Source organism: Aquila chrysaetos, chromosome 2 (assembly GCF_900496995.4).
Source record: "Aquila chrysaetos chrysaetos chromosome 2, bAquChr1.4, whole genome shotgun sequence".
In the NCBI taxonomy this organism is placed as follows: domain Eukaryota; kingdom Metazoa; phylum Chordata; class Aves; order Accipitriformes; family Accipitridae; genus Aquila; species Aquila chrysaetos.
This window is the reverse complement of record NC_044005.1, coordinates 57,423,755-57,443,613: the sequence shown is the minus strand read 5'-3', so window position 1 is coordinate 57,443,613 and position 19,859 is coordinate 57,423,755. Positions and strand designations below refer to the sequence as shown.

At 37.1% G+C, this 19,859-nt stretch overlaps 1 protein-coding gene across 1 annotated transcript in view; it reads right to left on the bottom strand.

Moving 5' to 3' along the window:
* Positions 1 to 19,859, bottom strand: part of SLC16A10 (solute carrier family 16 member 10) — a 77,006-nt gene that overhangs the window by 35,558 nt on the left and 21,589 nt on the right. The gene's annotated exons all lie outside the window — the stretch shown is intronic.

The window sequence follows — 19,859 nt, the reverse complement described above, 5'->3', positions numbered from 1 at the left end:
TACCCATTCTGACATCAATTAGCACATTTCACTTGATTTAATTCTAGAGTTTAATGACTTCAAACAGCTAGGTTTGCTAAAACAATTAACAAATTTTTAAGGTAATTACATAGATCTAGATCATACTGAATATTAATAATGATTAAATGAACAATAGGCTTTTACACCATAATATACACATTAGGAATATTTACTTTAGACTAAGTGAACTTGAGCTAGTACAACCATTTCCATACATAACAGAAAAAGTGTTCTTCGCTTACAAATGAGTCTTTAGATCATTAAGATTCAGTTCAGGTGAGTACACTAAAGTTTCAGCCACAAGGGTGTTTTTTATTCCCAGTGTACCAAAAATACCTTCAAATAACTTAGGTAGAAGAGAATTTGATTCATTTTTAAAGTCAACTTTCTGCTTCACTTCATACAGGTGTTCAGAACCACATCTTTTACCTGCTATCATCTAATTGTTCTTTCAAACATGCATGCGTTACTAATGTTACACCCAATAGTTCTCCCAGCACATAAAGGTAAATCAAGCTGCTGTAGCACAATAGTTACAACAAATATAGTCAGGTGGGTAAGTGTCCCCATCTATTTGGAAAAACAATTGGCCTAAACGGGTAGTGGAAAAAGCTGCTGATGCAAGATGCATTGGAAAAAATGTTTTAACTTCTTTAATTGTACAGGAGATGAAAAAACTCTTTCAACCTGGAATGGATTTAAATCTGTGTAACTGGAATTGTTTAGAATATCTTTCCTAAAGAGACAGTTAGATAAACACTTGTGACTCAGTGATAAGGGCAAATAAAATTATCTGGAAAAAAAAAATATAATCAAGAGACCTAATGAAGTATATTTACCAGTATATCTACCAATACCAAGACTTAGAAGTAAGTAGTGCTGTTAAAACACCAGTGAGCCCTACACATTGATGGAAGACCCCATTGTGCAAGGCACTAAAGACAACAGAGCAAAACAAACACACAAACAAAAAAATTGTTTCTTCAAAGAGTTTACAATGTAAATGAAAGACAAAAGAGAACAGATGGCTAGAGAAAAACAGAAACAAGAGTACAAGGAATAAACCCTTTATTTTAGGGCAAACAATGATCTCAATGAACCATGACCTAACTGTTTGGGGCGGGGGGGGGGGGGGGGGGGGGGGGGGGCTGTTACTGGGGTTTTTTGAGCATGTGATAAATATGATGGAGTTTCAAGGCACAATCTGAAGAAGAGTGAAGTACTTTTATGGGTATTTCCTGCATTTCCTGGGTGTGACTAACCCAGACAAGATAGCAGTAGAAACATGAGCTGTATGAAAGGAGAGCACAAACGACTAGGAATAACAAGGCCCCTGTAACGCTGACTGAAAGGCAAAGACGAAATTCAGGCAAAGACGAAATTTATGGAAGGTCTGTCCTTTCTCTTACTCTGCAGTTAAGGAAGGAAGGCTCAAATGCACCTTGGGTGTGGCAAGAGATAACTTTGAGATCTGTCCCATTTTACAGCCCAGATGGCTCCTGATGTTGCAAGACAACATTATACCGACTACAATTTGTAAGCAGGAATCAGAGGGAGTAAATGCTCTCATACAGCCTGGAGACCAGCCAGTTGCAAATCTTCTTAGAAGTCTAACTTCTACAAGACTCACATCTTTTTACTTACCTTTCCCAGGGTGAGCTGTATAGAGCCTGCAGTTCTACTGTCCAAAGGAAACTGCAGACACTAAGAGGTAAAAAGTCCATGGCTTCCTGTCACCCCCCCGAAATAAATGGTAGTTCCACCACCATGAACAGTCCTCAGCATCTCTGCATGACTTGCAGGGCAGCGCTAGGAATCACAGAGTACCTGTGACACCTGGGGGATCTGCAAGGCCAGGAGAAGAGGCAACTGACTCTTGAGAAGTGGACATTACAAGACTCACTGTCATGAGACTGACAGTGGTACGAAGGTACCAATGCATGGTTTAACCTTCTGCCAGCGTTCTTGCCTAGGTGTGACAAGACACAAAGGCAACTGTGGCACTAGAGAAGACCACCAGAGACTACTGGTTATGAGAATCCAATCTCACATGGACAGGTACATGCACCCCATTCATGGAGACAAACAGGTAAAGACACTGGGCAACTGAAACAGACTAAGCAACTTGCATAAAGTCACAGACTAAATTACTTCAGAGTCACAGATACAACTCCAGCAGTCCTAGTTTCCAGTTAACACAGGCTGTGATTCAATTAGCCTTCTCCTTAGTGAAATCAAATAGTTTACAGTACTTTTCAATGGCTTATACAGCTAACTAAATAATCGGAATATAAGAACCTGAAGTGAAAACATTCAGCTCAAGTCACATTCATGCATGAACAACATGCTAACTTTGTATTTTCATGCTTCCAGGTACTAATGAAAGAAATATGCCTTTCTTATCACTTGATTCTCTCTTTTTTGTTACAGCAAAGCCTAAAAAAGAAAGGTTCCCTCTGATTTTCAACACAACAGACAGTTAAGGGGAAAGACAACAGTCTTATCTGAAGCATTTCAGAATGGCACTGCATTAAACTGCAGAAATGGGAGCCCATGCTCTACCACTTATCTACCTAATGGAAACTGGAGCCCTTTAAATTACAACTTTAAGTTAATATGAGGCTCTTGTGTCCTACCGAAATGTAACTTAGATATGTTGTTGGCATGTCTTGTATGGACAACTTTAATGAAAAGAATGTTCCTGAAGCTTAACTTCACATGTATACATAGCTCAAGAAAATTTACTGTATTCATCCTTTATGAAGAAACCTAGCACCAAAAAGAATTAAGATCTACTCAGAACAGCACATGTGTAAATCGTTAATTACCTTATGGCAAATAATTCTTGCTGCAATACCTTGATCCTATGAAGAAACTGATGGCTATAAAATATACTCAATAGACCCAGGTAATTTTCAGTTTCACTTTGCTCAAGTAAGTTTTGAAGTACTCTTACACTTTTTCACTCAGTATGAAACAGGTACAATGACTTGTCTTCCACATTTTTAAAAAGAAGTTACAACCACTGTCCCAAATGAGTAATATGAAAAATTACAAATGCAGCTTGCCAGAATAATGAGAGCTCTCTAGAGCAGTCATTACATATTAAAACATTTCTCCTCCAGGCCATTGGCCCCTTTCCTGGCCACAAGCTGGCTATATTCCAGAGCTGTTAACTCAGATACTAATACAGCACCTAATTGCTACATATAACTGCATTCATATTCATACACAAAACATTTTGATTGCCATAGAAGAAAAGCTATTCCTACTTTAAGGACTTAAACCTTCCTTAAGGCACTAGAAGAAAACATGTAATTGCAGAATAACCAATTGCCAAGCTTTCCTAGAAGATGGAAAAGAAGTTATCCTTAAAATTAAAATATCATACCAGAGAGCCTATTAGTAGCATCTACACTGAAAAGTCTGTTTCTGTGCCACTGAAGCACATAATAGATTAAAAAAACCCCAAATTTTATTATAACTAAAATTATTCTGAAGTGAAGTCACAGCTACATGTTCTTTTCTTATCAGTTCACTACAAATGTGCGTACTTCAGCTATAATCTGTTCTCATATTTCTTTAATTATTTCTCTCTTCAAAAGTCTATAGCAATGAAACTATACCACAGAATCCACAGATATGCTGCTGTTTTACCATGACTTTTTAAAAATCAGCTTTATTTTAAATAGCGTCTTTTGTCTTCAGCTATAAATATAGTATCTTATATCTGAGCATTCACAAAATCATTCCTATTGTCACAGCTAGATTACATAATCATAGTTTGGTAGATAAATATGTAACCAAGCTGTTAAATGTTTTAGTTCATTCTTTAGACTTGAGCACTAGGACTTGAGACAACAGAAAAGAAAGCATTAATACCATATCGCATTGGAATGCTTTATTGTACATAAATTTAAATAAAGGCTACTCATCCACAGCATTCCTCTTCACAATCAAGATTTTTCTATGCATTACAATAAGAAACTTATCAGTTTTATTCTCACAAGTGTCTTTCAAGTGGTTGGCTTAACACAGTAATAACACCCTTCATTCTTTAATGAACTTCAAGAATTTTTTTAATATCTTCCCCTGAGATTTTTCTGGTTGAGACAGGGAACAAAAAGCTACTGTCTGGAAGACAAGTGATATGAGGCAAGTGAAGAGAAGAATATTTAAATTGAGGATTCAAAATTGACTCAGAAATATTTTGTTGCCCCACATTAAAAAAAAATCATATATCTGTGTTTGTGTAGCTCGTACAGCAAACCAAGACAGCAGTATAACTACAGTTCACTGGATAGGTTGCAGAATAATCTACACATACTAAGAAGCACAGACTGTGGAAAGCGAGAGCAAGCTTCCTACATTTAATACAACAGATTCTCATGTGCAAAGACCTATAGCTACAGTGGTTTTGAGCACTTGCAAAACAGACTGGCCAACCATCACCTAAACCAGTACCTCTGCTCACTGTCAGATATCCTGCCTAAAAATCGGTTCTCCCACCATCTCATTATATAACCAGTACAGTAGTTCAGGCCATACTACACAGCTAATACTTTTAAGTACAAACTATAATGGTGCAGATAATGAGAAATTCTTGTGTTAACTCATAATGAAAAGAAAGTACAGAATCAGAGACAAACTGCTTTGGAGTCAAATCCTTCATTTATTGCTCCATTTATAAGCTGGAAATAATACTTCTCTCACACTGAAAGTATGTGAAATGCTTGTTGTTTTGTGGAAAGTACTGTACAAAGCAGATTTCCAAGAAATACATATTTTTAAATGTGTAAAATAAACAATATAGGACAAGTTATTTGAATGGCAGATGTTTAAAAATGTTTTACTGTCTCACACTGAAAACGTTTGTGCAGAAGTAACCTATTACAATAAATTTATAATGCAGAGTTAATGCAATTGCTTAAATAATGGCTCAGCTTCAATATTTAGCAGGGCTTTCCTTGTGTTTTAAAAAAATACTTGACAAAGTTCACAATATGAAAATTTACATGCTTCCATTAAGTTATTAATTATGAATTATGCAAGAATAAGGAAGCCTGTATGTACTCTCCCAGCCTCAAACCAGTAACAGCTGAGAGACTTCCTAAGCCAGGGATTCTTTTTTGTTTTTTCCTACTAAAATTTGGACAATCTTTTTTTTTTTTTTTTTCCTCCAGTGTATTATCAATATTCTGGTGATTTCTTCTCCATGAACTGCCATCCTCTCCTGCAACACTTACACATTTTCAGCATCCACATCATCTTACAGCAAACTACTCCATAACTTAACTATGGGCTGTGTGAAACACCTGCACTTCTATTACAGCCATTTACATACAAGGATATTTTCCTCAGCAAAGCAGAAGATTGGCTTCCATAAGATTTTTTTATGAGTGTAGCTCAGGAACTTGAGAGATCCTGTTTGGAGGAAACAGAAGTGGTTGTTCAAAGTTATTTCTGGAGATAATTTGCTCGTCTCCAGCTAGTATTAATAATTCCTTGCCTACATAATCACATTTACATGGCATTTACTTTTAAGAACAAAAGAATTGCAATACTGTGTAGATCAAAGACTGATTTAGCCCAGTATCCTGTTTCTGACCACCACAAAATACTCAAAGAATATTTGAAAAAGGGCTAGCATCCTGCAATACTTTCTCCCTGGCTGTGTCCTCCCAACATCCAGCAATAAGCAGCTTAGAAACCTCCTAAGCAGAAAGTGGCATTTAACCATTCAAGAACATTTAGTTCCATCAATATTACTTTGGCTTCACTGCATTTTACTGTAAACAGAACACACTCAGGCACCAACAACACATAAAAAATAAATTCCCCTTTGTTTTGAACGTGCTCATACTCTTTAATTCCTCTGCTGTAAGAAATATGAACTAATCATCCCTGCTAAATTTCCTCTTGCAACCTATGATTTTATAGGCCTTTATCAGATCTGTTCATACTAGTTTCTTCTCCAAAATGAAGAATCTTTTTGACTTAGTCTTTGTATAGAAGATACACTTTTCCCTCTTCCCCCTTTACATAGAGTCTAATTGTATTATACTGTTTCTGAGACAGGGTACTCAGAACTGCATACAGTATTTAATATGGGACAAACAATAAGAGAATGAAAAAAAAAGTTATGTTAGCACAGAAGCTATCTCCTAATTATATCTTTTTTTTTAAAAAAAAGTATTGCAATGGCTTCAGAGTAAAGATGTTTAGAAAATTATCCATGACCTTATTTTCCTCCTAATGGTAATGACTGATGTAGAGGCCATTTTATTTTTTTCAGCATGTATTTGGTTTATATTTGTCCCCACTAGACACATATGTACACTGAATTTAGTCTGCCATATTAATCTCTCAGCAATAACACAAGAATTCAGCAAGTCTTAACAGCCACCAACATGCTCATGCATGAGGACAGGCTATAAAGTTTGAATTTGTTCAGCCTGCAGATGAGAAGACCAGCAGCTCAAAAGGAATTTAAGTAGTGCCTCCAGATACCTAACGGGTGATTATTACAGAATATAAAGCTAGTCTCTTTTCAGCGGTGCACAGTGACAGGACAAAAAACTACTGAAACTGCAATAAAGGACATTCCAAGTGGATGTTATAAAACAATTTTTTACCATGAAGGTAGTCAAACACCAGAATGTGTGATCCAGAAAAGCTGTGGAATTTCCATCCTTGGATATACAGAAAACTTGACAAGGCTGTGAACAACCTGATATAACTCAGAAGCTCAATGTATTTTTTTTTAACTTGGCCCTGCTGAGTGAGGGGTGTCAGACCAGATAACCAGAGTCTCTTCCAAACTCAAGGTTTTTTTATGGAAGAATACTGTTCTAAACCCCTGCTTCTTGAAAAACTAGATTCTGAAGATCATGTTAAACCTTAGCAGTTCTTCAGAAGAAAAAAATTTAGGTTGGCAATATTAGGCCAGCCACCAATACCTTCAATCTGAGATGTAAAAATTCCTTCAGGTAACAGAAAAAAAAACCTAGAACTAAGCCATAAGATTAAACCCCTTTTTTTTTAGCCCCTTCGCAAATGGGAAGGAGTGGAAGGTACCTTGAATTCTAAGCCAAAGAGATCTTTACAAGTAGATCTCATGAAACCTATTGTTAGCATTATAAATGTAGCTTCATTGCTTAGAACTGCTCTATTTCCCTCCTACTGATGCACTTTTTCCATCAATATTGTTTTATTCTTGTTTCCTATGCCCAGAAACACAGGCTTACCCTTTGCCTAAGGCAGTCCAGATACATCATCTTTTATCCATTATCTGTTTTTCTTTCTCCAGGGAAAAGCTAGTAATTTCCAAAAGAGAGAATTGTTCCAACAGATGTTAGGCAGCCAAGAGAACAACTGAACCATTAGACCCAGCAAGTGTCAGAATATCCTCCCATGTCCAGAGAGCCTCTGTAGGTCACCCTCCTGGAAATTGCCAACCCTATTTTTATCCAACTTATCACTACCCAAAGACAACGTCAAATACCTTGTGCTACATGCCTTGCTTACACATGCCTGTGAAAATTCAGACTGCTCAGTAACTTCTCATGAATTCTAAGGAATTTCATTAGTTGCGGGTGCAAAAGGAAGAGCAACTGAATTTCCACATCACTGTTCCCATTACTGAGAAATCCACAGATCACAGAACAGTATGTCAGTAGAAAAGGAAAGCAGACATTGAAATGCATGCATTGACACATTTAGAATTCCTACTGTCAAAAAAGTGCACTGCTTGTTCTACTCAAAAGAGATCTGCTGATCCCATTAGAGAAAGTATACATTTAAGGACTAAAAATAAATTTATGACATAATGCTGCCACAGGAAGTATCCTATATTATGAACTCAGGTTACATGACTACAGCTTTCAGTTTGCTTACTTTCAAGCGTCTAGTTTGCAGATATCTGAGCTAGGCTCTCCCTTAAAGCAATACTATCAAAAAAAAACCAAACAAAAAATTAAGCCCCAATTTAAATAAAATTTCTAAAAATCTTTTGGGCAAAGAGGATTTAGCATAAGGAAATACCATCTCTTTTGGACACCAAAGCTATCTTGAACAGGCTTTAAGAATCAGAATTATCTACAGAGGATCTAATCAGATTTCCACAACACACTCAAAGAGATCATGGCCAATACAAAGGTTTATGAACCAGGGACTAATAGAATTATCCAACAGGAATACAAGACATTGGTTTTTTCCCCACTCTTTTTATTCTTGTCCCTGAGGAACAAGTCTTTTATTGAATAACCTTATTACTGAAAGATACTGGTAGTTATGAGTCAGAAACCAAGACCTATATATGACCCACTGGATCCCAGTAAAGAGATCTTTGAACAGACACCCCATTTCCAGTACCACAAGCGTGAAAGCGTAAGCTCTGTTTTCAGCAGACATTAAGTCATTATCAGACATTGCGAACTAGTTTATTCTGAATGAAGAGATTGAACTCACAGATTTTATAAATAGCTGTAACAGTTCCTGTGATAATGTATAGTATCTCTTTAGTATACGTACCTTGTGACAGTCCCAAATGCTACTTCAGGTTTGCATGTGCCATTTTGGCCTTGAGGCAACAAGGTGGAAAGAAGCATAAACTTGCCAATATGTTGTAAAATTAGCAAAATAAGCTCATGTAGTAGGAGTAAGAAACAAAAACAACCATTGTATCAAGTCAGAACATACACTGATTTCTTCCAAGGCTTTATACACCATAAATGTTCTCTGACATGATGTGTGACAGATGAAAGACCAAGTGCCAGAAGAAATTCACATATACCCTTAATACGGTGACCTTCCCCAAGCTTGCCATTTACAAAAAAAGGACTAGTTTCACACTCTGCCTTCGTAAGTAATAACAACACAAGATCAGAATTTCTACTGAGATCAAGTGCTTGTCAGCATAAGCAGCAGGAAAACAGAGAAGTCAGAAAAATGGGTATTCATGCACTGACAAAACATCCCGTACCACTGCAGCTAGGTACCATCTAATTTACACTTGATGTAATAACACAAGCTTAGGCAGAACTTGGGGGCTTTTTTGCTTGTTGGTTCCCCCTTTAACAAATCAACAAAACAGGTAGTAATGGTGAATCCAAAGCAAGTATCATGGGAAACTGATCATGACATTTTCTTCAAACTGTAAGACACAAAATAGGAACCTGAAACAGTTAAAGATATTCTTAGAGGCAAACAGCTTTTACTACTAGAGAGACTGCAGATCTTCTATGTAGTTTAAAGTTAGAGGAAAATAAACAAATGCTTAAGTTAATAAAAGCTAAAACAAAAGCTCAAAAGTTAAAACAGTGCACTGTTAGGCAAAATATTGCTGGTAGAGATTATAAGTATTAAGCCTTCAGGAACCTTTAAAGGAAGGCTGAAGTCAATCATTAACAGAAAAACACATGCATTTGGATTTCATGGTAAACTGAGCTTGACCTTTGACACTTAATAAAGTCTGAAAATGCTGTGGTAGGAAGAATAAACAAGGAACAAATCGATAAGAAATGGCTGTAACCACTTGTTTTTCCTTTTATAAGTCACACAAGAATGTTTTCTGCTGTCTGAGACAGTTTTCAAAGCACAATGTAATCACATTTTTAACTAAGGGCCTAAAAAAAAAAATTGAATTCCAGAACTAATTTCCAGGCACATTTTTATCTTTCCTTTCCTCCCCCTCCCCTCAAATTAGCACTGGCTTCTTTATTCACTTTTTTAATTACTAAACAGTTGAACACCAAGGATCATGTTCTGTTTTGATTTAGAATCAGTGACATTCTGTGTAAGAAAGTATTAGCTATTAACTTCAAAGATGACAGCCTGATTTGCCAGAAAGGTTTAATCCTAGCTGCTCTAACAAACAACAGTTATACACATATTCCGAACATATCTGCAGCCAAGCATGTCATGCAATGGTCTTGTGTTTTAAGAGTTATAACATAGATTAGACCTTAAGATCCAAATTCTTAAATTCTTAATGGAGCTACTAGTTTTCTTCCTTTCCCCCACCTCACCTGCACTGGGGCAAGACCTGCAAATCAAGGTTGCCTTTTAAATGGCACAAGCATACATTTCACTTCTACAGCATCAGAAGTCCTTGTGAGACCATGATGCAAATAAAAACAGACAAGACAACAAAATCTTAATTCACAGGTTTGGTACACTATTTGTAGTTCAGGAGTGTAGTTTGCCATCAAGCAGCTCACGATCTAACCCTAACTTTTCACATGCAAAGATCCTTCTGAATCCATCAGAACTGGCTAAGAGACCCCATCACATCTCAGGAACTTAATGAGCATCCTCAGGACAGGTAACAGCACGTATTCTGTGATTACATCAACATATATTCCCCTTATGTTCTATAGGTCCCTACTGAATAATCAAGCTTAATTTAGGCCTTAAATCCATACATTCAAGGCTCAAACTGTTACCTAAAAGATCTCCTAATGTTACAAACCACCATTCCCCATATCCACTCCAAAATAGTCATTAAGAGCATCACATTTACAGCTTTATAGGCAAACAAGTCCCCATTTTCAGCAAGTAAAACTATTTACCATAAAGAAAAAAGTACACTAAGCAAACCCAAAATACTGTAACACAAAGTAAATAGAAGAACAAGCGATTTTAGGACAAATCATTTAGGTGCTGTAACAGGTAAATATTTTTCAAGGTAAGACCTGATTGTTGAACTAGCATCTGCTTCAGAGAGGAAGAATGTACATTTATATAGGAACAAAAGTGTCTACTTTGAAACAGGACATTTCAATCCAAAAAACAGACAAGTACTCAGAGGCATGTGCCTGCATTTAGTATTACAAGTACAAACACTGAACTACACAGCAAAATTCTGTCTTTGCAATTGTAACGTTACTTTGTGCTATAAGATATGTGGAAAGCTAGATTTGCCTTTAAAAGAAGCAATCTTAAGGTAAAGCAAGATGACAAATAGCAAGTTCAGTATGCCTATCTCATAAAGAATGCTTACTTTTTTTTCCCCAATATTTACATATAAATTTATCAGTCTCATCACAAATATACTGCCCAATGGAAATACAAGTCCAAAACTGGACTATTTTTAAGTGACACTAAGAATTAAATGTTGTTTTCACAGGCTGAGAAAAGAAGGAGATTTACATGCATCATATTTTCTTTCACCCATATCTCCCATTCTTTTCCCTTCAAATACTGAAAACTTAGTAAAATAACAGGGGTACCATAAGTTTTTGCCCAGCAAACAAATGGATTAAAGTGTTGGCCCTTTCAGAGAATTAATAGGAAGAGGGAATCATTTGCATGGAAAGCTTGATAAGAGCAAATACAAGAAAAAGCATGTATGACAGGGTAATTCTCTGTGTCAGCATGTGCCCTCTGTATCAGTTACACGCACACATGACTCAGCTTGTGCCCTCTGAAACCCTTGTAACCAAGTGAACCAGCCACTCTAACTCTTGACCTTGTTCTTCTACCTCATCTTCATCCAAAATTTTCAAGTCTGCTAATATCACTTACTGGGACAATAAACTATTTCTCATTAATTTAGTGTCCAACTACTCAGGCATCTATCTTATCTATCTGATTTCCAGCAACCCAAATGCCCAGGTTGCCATACATGTAGAAAACCTGAACAAATTGCTACTTTGCACACACAAAGTAATTTTATCTTAGATATACAGCTGCTAAACCCTCATGAATGTGACTTGCTGCATATATAATATTTCACATAAGCAACTGAGATAAATCAGTCTGACAGATACAGGACATAAGAACTACAGCTTGTTGAAGTACTTAGCAGATGTGAAATTCACATCTGTCCCACCTAATCTAATATCCAGTTTACAAAAAATCAAAAGCAAGAGCTTCTACATATTTTTCTTTATTCATAATACCAACAGAATTTTTATTAGAGTCTCTTGACACTGCAAATACCACTGGTAACAGTTACAATTTAGGTGATATTTACAGTTAGTAAAAGTAGAAAAAAAAATTTTTAACAAAAAGCTTCCTGTTGACCTGTTAAATCACAGGCCCCTTCTCCCAGCTATTAAAATGCTTTTTTCTTAAGAAACACTACTGGGTCAAACATGAAAGCAAACGTTTCCTCAAAACTATTTTAGAAGTGTACCATATTTAAGTTCATATTCTACAGCTGAGAATTTAATTTTTACTGAGTCTACCCCAAAAAACCCTATTTAAACTCAGTTTTTCATAGCCATTTTCACACAACTTTGATATTTCACACTCAGCACCAGGTACTTCCACAGTAAAACACATCAATTTCATTTTAAAATACAAATAAATGGGCAAGTAACCAAGCTACTTGAGCATTGTTTAAATTTTAAAACTACAATATTACTTTTGAGCAAAAATTCTATTTATTTGAGATAGAGCACAAATTTTATTCTGCGACATTTGTCACATATATAGGTACTCTTTAGCATTACAGGTGGTTGGTCTCCTTTACCATACTGTATTACTCTGCAAAAATTATTTTGTTACACTTAAGACATCCAATCAGTTCTCAAAGTACTGATTATACTTCTAAATAAAACATTTCTTTAAGTTTCATATAGGTAAAATCTAGCAAAAAAAAATAAAGGAGTAGTAAAGCATATATAAACAATGATATCTGAAATAAATTTGTTGTTTAATTCAAGAAACATCTTTTTATTCCAATAATATTCTTACTACATTACTTACTCTTTTACTTTGGATCCACCTATTAGTGATCCTTTACCAAAACTATGATACCTACTAAAAAAAAAACCAAACAAAAAAAAACCCCACCAATCAAACACCAAACATCAAAGTTGGGTTAGCAGATACAACTTTCTGAAGATTCTTTCAAAGAAAGAATAGTTTTGCTTGGTAAAGATCCCACTATCTTAAAAACAAAACCAATAGTTTTACTGAATATTTTGCCATATTCTGAAAAATAACTAGTAGGTAAATACAATAGCACAACACTGAGCCAATCATACTACTGGTTCATTTCCTCCCCCATTTTTCACCAATGCCTTTAGCTCTTCAAGCTTCTGGGTGGCTGTATTCAAAAGACTCCTTGTACCCACCATGAGCAAACAGACACAGGCACACACTGTCTAGCATAAATTTTTTCTCTGAAGTCCCAGATTAAAACGTTGTTTATTACTTCCTTACGGTATGAAAGTCTTCTCTTCTTTTAAGAGAAACTGTAAAATTTAGTCAAGAAAACCGCTGGAATCAGTCATCTCCTTCAAATATCTGATGAGGGTTGGAAGACCTTAGGGAGCCTTACTCCTTAATCATTCACTAGAGAATCTAGTTTGTTGAAAAGAAAGAGCAGTTTGTTGAAAAGAAGCGTAAATCCACCACCCTGCCTAGCAATTGCAATAATCTTGCTTAAACTGCACGAATCTGTAACACTTTCCTGCAGTGACTCAGCCATTTTTGTTGTGTCAATGGCAAGAACTGGTGCGTAATCAGCATACGGATTTTTTTCTTCCAGTTATATTGCATAATAGCACATTATAGAATAGTATAGCAGTTGTCATCAAAAAAGAAAAGCCCTTAAGTCCTTCTGCTGAAGGATCAATCTCCATCCATTAACACTGCACTCTAATTTCTTAGAAGAGTCTGAGCATTTAAAATGTGTTTTCATTTTATCAGCTTGCAATCTAAGCACCAAATAGCTTGGCTACTAGCATTTCTACAACCATGTTTACTTTAATGCTATTTCCAGAACAGTAACCCCACTAGATCAATTAAAGAATTACATCAACAATTTGCCATCTTTGCAGTCAGATCTTAACTCCAAATGAGTAAGTGAGCTATTATTACCCATTTCTAATTTTAAGGGGAAGGAAAGGAAGGTCTAAAAATAATATTAAACCTAACGAAAATGCCATTACATCATAAACAGTAACTGTCACTAGATAACATGAATAATAATGATAATACTCATTTATTAATAAAAATAATAATGTGCATATAATACATATCCACACTTCACAGAAAACAGTCATATTACATATATGGGGGTTTTTGGTCTTCTAGAATATAAAAAAAGAAAGCTTCTAGCTCTTCTAATGATCCAAGAAGCTTAAGACATAAGGCTATTTCCACCAACAAAAATATTACAGCTTCTGAAAGAAAAAAAATGCAGAAAAAGCATTTTCTTCTCTCAGAAGAAAAACAAGGAAAATTGCTGTTACATGTATTACATGCAAGATCCTGAACAAAGTCTTTGAGTTCTGTTGCTCGTGCACTACAGCTCTGTTTAGCCTGGTCAAAGGCCTGCTGCAGGCATCACTACTGACATTAACAGGTATCAGATTGTGTCTTCCATCAAGCTCCCTTCGTAGAGTGTTAGGTTATGCGATAACAGATCACCTGCACACCCAGAAAGGGGCACAGAGACGCGATGGGGGGGGGGGGGCCCAAATAACATAGCACCAGCCTGCCTCTGTGTGCCCAGAGGAGCCCAGGGGCGAAGGCAGGTGGGAGGCCAAGCTGCAGCTCCGAGGAGGGGACGCCCTGTCCCGGGACAGCCGCAGCCCCCCCGTCCAGGTCTGACACCCAGCGGGACGAGTCAACGCCGGGGCACTTCCAGAACTTTGAGGGGAATTGCTGCCTTGGGGCAAGGGGCACGCTGCGGCATGCTGGGGCAGGGAGGAGAGGGAGGAGAGCGTTTCGGGATTGCACGGAACTTACCGTGAGATGTTCAGGGGCAGGGATTTAGGTGATCTGGGGAGGAACAAGGGATAAGAGGGTAAAAAGGGTTGGTCACATGTAAACAGTTTGCTGGTTGGTATGCTTGTCTGGCCATGCTCTACACCTGATCAGTGAGTGCAGTCAGTCCTGTCTTGTTAAACTCCTTTCTAACCTTTTCCCCGGCAAGGGACTTTCCCCTCTGTGTGCGTATCTGAGTCTGAGCCCAGCACCTGAAGGGATCCACATTGCAAACACGTATACATATATTATAGATAGATAATAGATACATATACACACATATTCTCACTAGTAGACCTCCATTCTGTTCAGCTAGAGGGGAGGAGGATGAGGCCACTAGTGCTGCGTTCATGTGAGTGTTACGTGAGTGTCCGTCAGATTCATCTGTGTGGCTAACCATGTATAGATGTGTATACATGATGTACATGTGCACTCTGTATGAGTGTGCCTACCAGAAATACATTTTCAGCCTCACTACTGGTTACACTGGGGACACAAAGCTACAGCAGCCTCAATTCTCTCAGTCTGTCAGATGTGGCCTGATTATTCTCCCAAACACTTAAGAACTAAAAGAAAAAAAAAGCTATAGTCCTATTTAAATTACACTAGTCCTTCCCTTCCGGTCCAAGCTTGTATTTTCAAGAAGTTGCACTTGTCATACAAGAACAATTACTTCTGTCAGTTAAATTCACAAGTAGCTTTTATATTGGGAAGAGTACTTACTGGTATTTCTCTAACAAAGAAAACCTCTGGGAAGCGCTGCACTTCCTCCCAAGGACTCTCACAGTGTAAGAAGAGTTGCCAGGGCAGGACACTCTCCTTGCAGCAGCTGGAATACAAATTAGGGAACTTAGCAGCTGCTCTAAACTACACCAGCCAATGCATTTAAGAAGAAACAGGATAGCAAAGTCCAAATATCTTTATGGAATAAGTAACAGACTTCCAGGTACTGATTCCTAATGAGAAATATGGAAATTTGGTGCACATAACTTCACCTTCATGGCATAACATGGTGTAAACCAGCATTAGGCAAAAGCTACTGGAAAGAGTCTCTCAAAAAAAGATACCAGCAGGTGCAATCAAAAAGCACAATAAAAAAAAAACTTTAATAGTATGCCTGCCCATGAGTAGAGTTTGGAAGAACTTTCAAGTAAGAAATAAAAATTTCAGTCCAATAGACTGCACAAGTAATTAACTATTGGGAGTGTGGACAGCAAAAGAATCTATTTTCAATTATTCTGAAATTATTAAAGACTGAAGTATACTGTGAGTGTTCCTTTAGCTGAAGTGCTTTGAAGAAAAATTGTTAAGTCAGCATCCCCTAGCCAGCCCAAAGAAAACAAAGAATCAGTAAGGCCTGCTTGCTTTCAATCCACCCTGTGGACTGGAGTGCAGAAAGCTCGGTTACTTGTGCTTTATTTAGTAAAAAGCACTAGGTCCCAAAGAAGGAAGAAATCAGCAGTAATGTGAGAAGCCCTTGGCAGTTCAAACGTGGTAACAACTACCCCACCAGTCCTCTAGGAATCCATCTCCAGAAGAAGGTGGCTGCTCTTCAGAGAGTTTCTTTGAGGAAAACAAGAGAAGGTTTACTGTGCAAGGAATGCATACTCAGCCCATGAAAGGAAATGCATCAGGGGCCTAAGATGCAGAGAAATTCCCAAGTATTGAGCAGGTTAATAGGATTTGAGGATGGGCAAATCTGCATGTATGAACAAGACAGGAGCCTGCAATATCAAGAACAAGAAAAGGATTAAACTGATGAGCTCCAACAGCTAAAGCTGGTGTGACAGCAGAGTCCTATGTTTCCTCTGGCACCAGCAAGGTAAAAAAACCAAGAAAAGGGGGAGAAGGAAGACTAGAGAGATTTCTTGGATGACAGGATAGGAACAAAAAGATTCTAGCAAACAAACTGGAGCCCCACATGAGAATGAGTAGCTGAAGTTACATTAATAAAAAGTGAGAAATTTTAATAACAATTCAGACAATAGGTCTGATAAACATATTTTGGTAGTTTAAGGAGTAGTAACAGATTAAGAGCTGGTAACCTGAAAACAGAGGCAGGTGTTCTCTCCCTTTTCGTACAGATGTAGAGACATTTTGTAATTAAAATATTAAGAGTGGTATGATTGGACAATGAATGGGAATGCCTGGGTGTGGAAACACCAGAAAGAATGGCAGAAGAAATGCCTTTAAAAACAGCATGTGTTGATGACACCTAGATAAGCAGATCAAAGATCACAGTACAACTATGTATCAGCTCCTCAAAATACCCAAGTCAGTAAAACAAGGACTACATTTACACTAAAACAAGGGACAAAAAATAGACTTAAGTCATTAAGAGATAATGGTGGGAAGATAAATAACAGGATTGAAGCTGTAAGACAGCCAAGACAGGGAGACAAAAGACTGAGTAAATCCTAATGACTCAGAGGTGGAACAAGATGAAGATATCCTCACCACTGTCAGCTCCTATAGGGTACAAAAGTCACATCCAAATTCAGCACGCAGCTGCTGACCTAAAAAGAACCCAGAAGACATTAGGATTTGATAGCAGGAATCTCTCATCACTCATTTCATTAGGAGGATTTCTAGCAAGACCACTTTTGACACATTCATCTGTGTGGTCTGGTTGCTTGACAGACTACTTTGATACATGTGTCTCAGTGCTCATGAGTATGTGGGTATGACTGTGTGAGTGTCTTAAAGTGTGTGTGGTTTTGTGTGAGTTTTTGGTTTGGTTTAATTAAAAATCACCTCCCCATCCTCTAAGGGCTCACAATGAGCTTTGCTACAACGTCATTCATCACACAAATGGAGGGGGATGAATGGGACAGGTAAGAAGAAAAAAACAATACTATACCAACAAAGGAAACAGTCCATAACATCCATTCACGTATAATCCAGGCATTAAGGAACCACACATACTAGCCTTAGTACAGACCATTTTATGTCTGACTCAACATTTCCCACTATTTGACTGAGGGGAAGCCTTGGTTGCAGGAAAAATTCCTGCTTCCTAAATAGCATGGCACTAGTTTATTGTGGAAAAAAACTAATACAGCAAATTAAATGCCAAATCACTCCAAATTCAACATTCTTTTAACGCTTCAACTTCATTAGTTCTCTCCCTGGGTATCCCTGGCTTATGAACCTCACAATTTAAAGACCAATTCAGACAATTCCATACACCAATACAATGATGTTGCATTTCAATACATTCTTAGACGGTAATTTACACGTGGTGCCTTCCATTTAAGCTAGATAATGCAACATCACATCACTTGCATCCTTCAGTCCTTACTTTGGATTACCTACTCAACCCAATGAAATTAGCAAAAAGTAAGACTTGTTAAGAAAACAAGTGAAAACAAAAAGTAAAGCTTGTTAAAAAACAAATGGAAACTAATTAGGACAGGAATTTGATCTAATAAATTATTCTGCATGAATAATGATCAGCTTGTCAAAATTCATAGTGTTTGTTCATGAAGCTCACAGCTGGAAACAGCAGGGATATTTCAGGTCAAGAATGAGGTTCTTTGGCAAAAACTACACAAAGAAGTTTGCATAGCTCCTGCCAACACCATGCTTAGCTTGAGGCAATGCTTTTACTTTCAGGAGCTCTGAAGTGACTCAATTTAAAAAAAAAAAAAAACACACAACAACTTACTAACATATTCAGTAATGAAAACAAAGCATTCTGGTAGTTCTGCAACCAGTTTACTCTTAAGAATATTACAGACTTCATATGAGAAATTACAGAAGCTTGAAAATAAAAAGACTCAAAACAGCAATATTATTTTTAAGTATTTAACTTCCTTTGGTAAATGCAACTGGGGACAGCCCCTTAGAAGACAGAGGACAAATTCACTAGTTTCTCACACTCAAGATGGCTACTGTCAAACAGAGTCATTCCTGCTCTTAAAAAGCCTGCAAGGAAGAAGACATTAGAGTATCTTTCTCCCTTGCTCCTCACCCCTAGTCAAAGAATATCTTCACATAATCCTGCCAAGGCAAACAAATGATGCCATACACTTCAATATTGGTGACCATAAATAATAATTTTCCTGACAATCAGAACCAAATATCCTCTAGGTGCAGACTGGTAGGCGCTTCATGAAGAACACTTACCCTTTTCATAGCTTTAATATAGCCAGATACAAGAAAAGTATTATTAAAAAACCCGAAAGATGGAGATAGGAAACCCACTTTTTGTTCTTGTTGGGGGGGGGGGGGGGGGGTTAACCACACCAGCATTTCCACATGGTGGAGATAAAACTAGGAATTGTTTTAGAAACTAATGCTCTAGAAGAACAAAGGCACTCCAGAAAATTATTTGAGAAATTATATTTTTAAGTATGTTTTCTGCATTTTGTTAAGAAACTAGAATAAAACTTACCAAAAAAGCGAAAGTTATCTTTTATAATGTTTATTTTCTTTAAGGAGGATTCTCTTCATCATCTAAATTTTATTCTAGAAAGCACTTCACCATAATGAGGAGATCACCTCCTCTGATACAAGGCCTCTTCCAAGTGGCTGAATATCATGATCTTTTGCACATCTAAAAGCATCTTTAAATACTTATCATTCATTAAGCAATCATGAATGATGTGATTAAGCATCTTTTGAATAAAAATATTTTTAAAACAGTGTTTAGATATAGTCACTTCCTGAGAATTAACCGGATATGCTAAAATAACATGCCATTCAAAATAAGCCTGATGTTAATTGCTTAGAACTTCTTACAGCTTTCAACAAAGGGTTCATCTATCACAAAAGATTCTTAGAAAAACAAAGTTTCCATTGGATGAGAGGAAAAGCCCTCAGAGGTATGAATAAACTGGCTAAAAGAAACAAGAAGAGGTCAAATTAGCATACAGAGAGCAATTCCCAGCAGCATCCACAAAGAATTCACATTGAGTCCTCTTGCTGTTTGGTAATATTAACAAATCACCTGGAAAAGGGAGAAGGGCTGAAGGGACAAAACTCCTCATCTTAAAACAGAACTCAGGTAACTGCAGCTGAAGGGTGGTTTTTTGTTTGGTTGGGTTTTTTAAGGTGAGTTTGGTATGGGGGGTGGGGGGTTGTGTTTTGTTTGTTTGTTTTTAGAAAGAGAA